This window comes from Diabrotica virgifera, chromosome 3, assembly GCF_917563875.1.
Source record: "Diabrotica virgifera virgifera chromosome 3, PGI_DIABVI_V3a".
In the NCBI taxonomy this organism is placed as follows: domain Eukaryota; kingdom Metazoa; phylum Arthropoda; class Insecta; order Coleoptera; family Chrysomelidae; genus Diabrotica; species Diabrotica virgifera.
In genome coordinates this window covers 149087218-149094065 of record NC_065445.1, presented here as the reverse complement: position 1 = coordinate 149094065, position 6848 = coordinate 149087218, and the positions used below count along the sequence as shown (strand labels likewise).

The following is a 6848-nucleotide window of genomic DNA, read 5'->3' as shown; positions in this document are numbered from 1 at the left end:
TCTTATGATATTTCCACGATATGACTCCTGATTCGTATAACCATATAATAAAGTAATATAATCGTAATTTAAGATACACATAATCTAAGTTTTACCTATTTTTATCTACCTATTCTATTTTAATTACCTTATTGGTATTATAAGGAATTTTTTTTTTACAAATATTATGGTTATTTATAGAACGTAATGATACATTTTATATTGTAACGTTACAAACGTCACATCTTTGATATTTTGTTTTTAAATAATTATTTTACCTTATTTTCTTTAATATTTCAATAATAATTATCTTCTTCTATTTGGTTTACCCATTTCCCCCTTTAAAAATTGGTTGGCGCTCTTTTATTATCCTCTTTGATTATCATTTTATTATCCTTTTTTATTATCTTCTATTTAATATATCTCTTTCATTTAAATCATCATACTGAACATACCTCGTATATTCATACTCTCCAAATATCTGTATTTTCAATACGGAACATGCCGCTACTTCATAGTACTTGGTTGTCATTTTAAACGTCGTTTTCAATGACAGTGTCACTTCATCGACTTGACCCCCTACTCCCTGACATACACTGGAAGGGAAAAATTAATCCTTAAAAAGGCATGTAATTCGAAAAATAAATCATTTCTATTTCAACAAATCATCTTCCTCTTGGGGTGAGCTACAAATAGTTTTTTATAATAATTTCTTACAGTAATTATATTTCTCCATCTAACAGTTTTTATATTGTTTTTTTATCTAACCTAACTTCCAATGTCAGACCATGTGTTCTGATATTTTAGTTTCAAATATAATTATCTTTTAATTTACATGTATGCACGTTTAGTAATCAGGATTTTAACTATTCTCATCTAAATTTCATTTGATTTATTCTTGTCATCTGCTACTCTTTCTGACGATTAGAACGGCAGATGGCACACGTTGGTTTTTCTTCTTGATGATTGATATGTGTCTCTATTTTATAGTTTTTTGGAAAGAAACCACTTTTCTTCCTCCGGGAGTTTCAACAACCCTCAAATCGCCGGCGATACAACAACGAGGACCATGTCATCAGGGCTGCAACCACATAACCAAGACTGCAACGACCAACATCCGTAGGCCTGGTGGAATACAACACCTACAACCCCAGAGCCCGTTGCAGAACCAGCAGCAGTACCATACGACATCAAGAAGATACCATCAGCTACCAAAAGCCATAAGTATAATCCAGAATTGTTAGTTTTTGGCAAGAATTTAAATACATTTGTTAATGCAATTTACTGAGTCATTTTATTTATTATATCTTTATGAACAATAAACATGATTAGTTAAAAACTATGTTTTGTTTGCTTCCATTCCAATTCTCAGAGTTCATATCTAAGGTTAGGACAAGACGAACACACACCTGAGTGACTGAGCTAAGCTAAGGGTGTAACGATGGCTATCTTGGTTAGTTGAGGTAATATTTTCGAATATTGTTTCAATTAGCTGGGGTAGTCCATCGCTTTTTCGTTACACTGGCGCCCAACGTGGGGCCAGGTGTGACGATGGCTATCTTAGTTGATTGAGGTAATATTTTCGAATATTGTTTCAATTAGCGGGGTAGTCCAACGCGTTTTTCGTTACACTGGCGCACCAACGCACTTGTCTTATCCGAAGAATCGAGCTGTGAGTGTGTGGTTTGGTAGCAGACAACAAGCATTAATAAATACTATTTTCTTATATTTCATTTTTATATTCAATTTTTGCAGTAAATCTATATATATTATCTATTTTGGTACTTTTTGACTAATTTTTATATATTTTCACATGTTATGGGTCAAAAAGTATTACCAGTTTCAATAATTTAATTATATATTTCAGCATAATTGATTTAAAATACATTTACAGTTGCAAATATTGGTATTTTTAACATTTTGATACTTTTTCCCTACTTTTTTTGGCTAATTTTTATGTTAGGACCTTGATAGTAATGTCCACATGGCATTTTTCCTGTTTTTTTTCAATTCAACCAGTTTTTTTTGGTAGTTCTTCTTTAATTACTTTCTTATTTTATTGTAACTTTCCAAAACCCAAGAGAATTTTTCCATTTATTGTCATATTTTCTGTCCTTTTTATACGTACTATTTCTTCTACGTTCTTTTTACACATACTACTGTGTACTCTAAAGTGCATTTAAATCTTGTTTTATTACTTATTTTCAATTACTTTTTACTTATTCTTATATTTCCTAGTTGTTTTCATATATTTATTACCAATTTTGTACAACTACCAAAAATTTTGTTGTTTCCGTCGAACTTTCTGTTCGGATGGTATATACTACTTTACTTGTATAGTAAAGACTAGGACAATTTTCAAGTTCTTTTCTTTCATTGAGGTATTTTATTCTTATTCTTCTTCTTTACGTATTCAGAATATTAATTTAAATCATTCTTCTTCTTCTTGTGTTGAATCTCAAAAAATTTTTTGTTCGTAAAGCATGATATTTTACATTTTTCAATTTTTTGCATTATTGCACTTATATTAATTATGATAAACATTATATTTAACATCTTTTTTATTTAACAATGCCCTATTTATCTATATATTATTGTTTTATTATTTTATTTTGGGTGTTGTACTGATTTTTGATACAGATTAGCATGAAAGCCTCATCCGGCACTTATAAGTTGTGTATGGCTTATATATATAGCTGCATAGACACCTAGTGTTTTTTTTTCCTAGGGTACATATAAGTTATCCATAGGGTTGGGCCAGATCTATTGAGTCTGAGTTCCGTTTTTTTGGTCTTAATGACTGTTGATATACAGTTTAATGCTGTATATTATTTTTAGGATGATGTCTTTTATAAATTTTTTCTTTTGGAGTTCAAACAATTCTATGCATATCTACTTTTAGAAATCTGGTGTAGAATTGTGGCGCTTTGAAGTATGATTGTAGTTTAGCTACTAGCATTTGTTATTTTCCATCTTTGCAAATCATATTTATGCATTTTTATACATATATTTTGTTCTTTAGTGTAGATCCCTGGTATGCATTTGATGGAAGTAGCATTTGCATTATGTATCATTATCTCTCTCTCTTTATTAACTTATTGGTTAAGTCTTTTAGGACTGGTTTTATGCAGTTTTTTCAAACCCTTTGGTGTAGAACTTTGTCTTATTTGGCTTTCCATATAGTTAGTACTTATTTTTTTTTAATAGTTTATCTATAGTTGCACTTGCATTTCTTTTCATTATTATACTTATGTTATCTTTATCTACTTATATGCTTTTACTCACCTTATCATATTGATTATTATATTATTACCTTACTTTAGGTACTTGTTATCCGAGTACTTGTTATTTTGTTCGAGATTCAGTTGTTGTTAGTAGCTCCAATAGCTATTTATTTATTTTATATAGGATGTGATATCCCTTATATTTACTTAAATTTGGTTATTATATGTCTTTTATTTTATATAAATGCCAGAATATTTGCAATGCAATTCATTTTTTATGTCTACATTATTTGACTGTGAATACTTACTTACTTTTGGATTATTAGTTAAATTTGATTATTACTTACACTTTATACGATAAGTCTTTATAATTTTGAATTAATTTCATACTTTTTTAAAGTACATTTATTTTTTTTACCCAGAGATAGATATTCTCTGATGTCATTTATTTATAATAAATATTTTATAGTGTGATGAATGCTACAATTCATTGGGTAATATTTTTATTTTCCCCAGAGTAACATCTGAAAATTATTTTGGTACTTTAAAATTTTTTATGATTAATAATTTAAATTAACTATATACATTGACTTAATAATTACTTTATTATGAGTATTTATTTTTGATTTGTTTTGAACGATTACTACTGCATAGGTATATTTATTTCTGGTTAGAACTTTGATTTCTTGTTTTCCTTGAGAAAAATTTCTCACCTGTGTTCGAAATTTTTCTGATGAGTGGAGGGAGTGTGTAACATTCCTGTTTTCTGTGAGAAAAATTTCTCACGTGTGTTCAAAATTTTTCTGATGGGTGAGAGGAGTGTGTAACGTTACAAACGTCACATCTTTGATATTTTGTTTTTAAATAATTATTTTACCTTATTTTCTTTAATATTTCATTAATAATTATCTTCTTCTATTTGGTTTACCCATTTCCCCCTTTAAAAATTGGTTGGCGCTCTTTTATTATCCTCTTTGATTATCATTTTATTATCCTTTTTTATTATCTTCTATTTAATATATCTCTTTCATTTAAATCATCATACTGAACATACCTCGTATATTCATACTCTCCAAATATCTGCATTTTCAATACGGAACATGCCGCTACTTCATAGTACTTGGTTGTCATTTTAAACGTCGTTTTCAATGACAGTGTCACTTCATCGACTTGACCCCCTACTCCCTGACATACACTGGAAGGGAAAAATTAATCCTTAAAAAGGCATGTAATTCGAAAAATAAATCATTTCTATTTCAACAAATCATCTTCCTCTTGGGGTGAGCTACAAATAGTTTTTTATAATAATTTCTTACAGTAATTATATTTCTCCATCTAACAGTTTTTATATTGTTTTTTTATCTAACCTAACTTCCAATGTCAGACCATGTGTTCTGATATTTTAGTTTCAAATATAATTATCTTTTAATTTACATGTATGCACGTTTAGTAATCAGAATTTTAACTATTCTCATCTAAATTTCATTTGATTTATTCTTGTCATCTGCTACTCTTTCTGACGATTAGAACGGCAGATGGCACACGTTGGTTTTTCTTCTTGATGATTGATATGTGTCTCTATTTTATAGTTTTTTGGAAAGAAACCACTTTTCTTCCTCCGGGAGTTTCAACAACCCTCAAATCGCCGGCGATACAACAACGAGGACCATGTCATCAGGGCTGCAACCACATAACCAAGACTGCAACGACCAACATCCGTAGGCCTGGTGGAATACAACACCTACAACCCCAGAGCCCGTTGCAGAACCAGCAGCAGTACCATACGACATCAAGAAGATACCATCAGCTACCAAAAGCCATAAGTATAATCCAGAATTGTTAGTTTTTGGCAAGAATTTAAATACATTTGTTAATGCAATTTACTGAGTCATTTTATTTATTATATCTTTATGAACAATAAACATGATTAGTTAAAAACTATGTTTTGTTTGCTTCCATTCCAATTCTCAGAGTTCATATCTAAGGTTAGGACAAGACGAACACACACCTGAGTGACTGAGCTAAGCTAAGGGTGTAACGATGGCTATCTTGGTTAGTTGAGGTAATATTTTCGAATATTGTTTCAATTAGATGGGGTAGTCCATCGCTTTTTCGTTACAATATGATTTTTATATATTTACTAGCATATATTTTTATCGTACCGACTTTTTATTCATGAATTTGATTTATCTACTGATTTTTATGGTGATTTATATTGATTGATATAATGATTTCTTTATTGCAATTTACTATATTTTTACTATTTTTGACATAATATTTTACATACATATATATATTTACTATACCTCGTAAAGACTGTTGAATTTATGCTTTCGTGTCTCTGATTCTTTTGGAAGACAAGGTTATACGCTCATTTCAAGCTGTAAACTTAAGAACAGTAGTTCCAAGTTCAATACACCAACCAATCGACAAGGAAATAGAGGAAGAACAAAGCGACGAAGAAGTAGAAGAGGAAAAAAGTGACGAGGAGATAGAGGAAAAAATTGACGAGGAAATAAAAGAGGGAAAAAGCGACATAAAACAAGATATAAAAATATTAAACATGGCTCTGACAATCAACGAATTTTCGAATATTGCAAGCAAGGTACCTATTGCCCAACGAGTTTGATGGAAGCGCAGCGAAACTACAACCATTTTTGGACGCATTAGAGTTACTTGGAAAAATAGCAGAAGGACATGAAGAAACAGCGATAACATTAATAAAAACAAGATTGACTAATAAGGCTAGAAACCTGATAACCACAGCGGATACGATCCCACTTATAGCAGCGGCACTGAAGAAGGAATTAAGAGGCGACAATCCGAAAACGATAATAGACAAGTTAGCAAAGAAAAGGCAAGGAAACAAAGATGCAGCAGTGTACGCATCCGAAGTAGAGGAATTAGCGGAACAGTTGAAGGTAGCATACATAGCGGAAGGAATGCCATTGGAGCTAGTGAAAAAATACACAACGGAAACAGTCGTAGCAACAATGAAACGAAATGTTAATACGGATAGAGCTAAGTTAATACTGGAGGCAGGTAATTTCACAACACCGTAGGAAGTAGTATCTAAATTTTTATCGATTGATACAACAGAGGAGAACACACAGGGAAGAGTGTTCAATTATAGGACGAATTATGAAAATAGGAGAGGACAACAGCAATACCGAAGAGGATACCATAACAAATACGACAGAGGAAGAAGAAATAACTTCGGGCAACGGAACGAAGGAGAAGAAACAGGAAACCAACGGAATTATTCCAACAGAGGATATGGACAATTCAACAACCAAACATACAGAGGGAACCAGAGAGGAGGACGTAACAGAAACGTAAGGCTACTTGAGTTAGAAGACAGCCAAGAGGAACCAGAAAACTAGCAGTTGGGGTTTTGAATGAACGAAACAAGGAAAGTACACAGTCAGAAGTGGAATATAATATTTACAACTTCGATTTAAACCTAACGAATTTTGTACGAATGAAAACAGGAATACTAGAAAACACAAATACCTTTATCATAGACACAGGAGCTGATATTTCAATACTGAAATGTTCACAAGATTTTATGAAGGAACATGTGAAACCAAACACAAAGGCGAAAATAAAAGGAGTAACTGAAGGAGAATTACAAACAATGGGAGA

General features: G+C 31.2%; 1 long non-coding RNA gene across 1 annotated transcript; it reads left to right on the top strand.

Annotated features, from left to right (window-relative positions):
- The first annotated feature begins 290 nt into the window (after positions 1-290).
- LOC126881350 (uncharacterized) lies at positions 291-5086 on the top strand. Its single transcript, XR_007696810.1, has 2 exons — positions 291-1442; positions 1553-5086. It is a non-coding gene; the product is annotated as an uncharacterized LOC126881350 (long non-coding RNA).
- The last annotated feature ends 1762 nt before the right edge of the window (positions 5087-6848 follow it).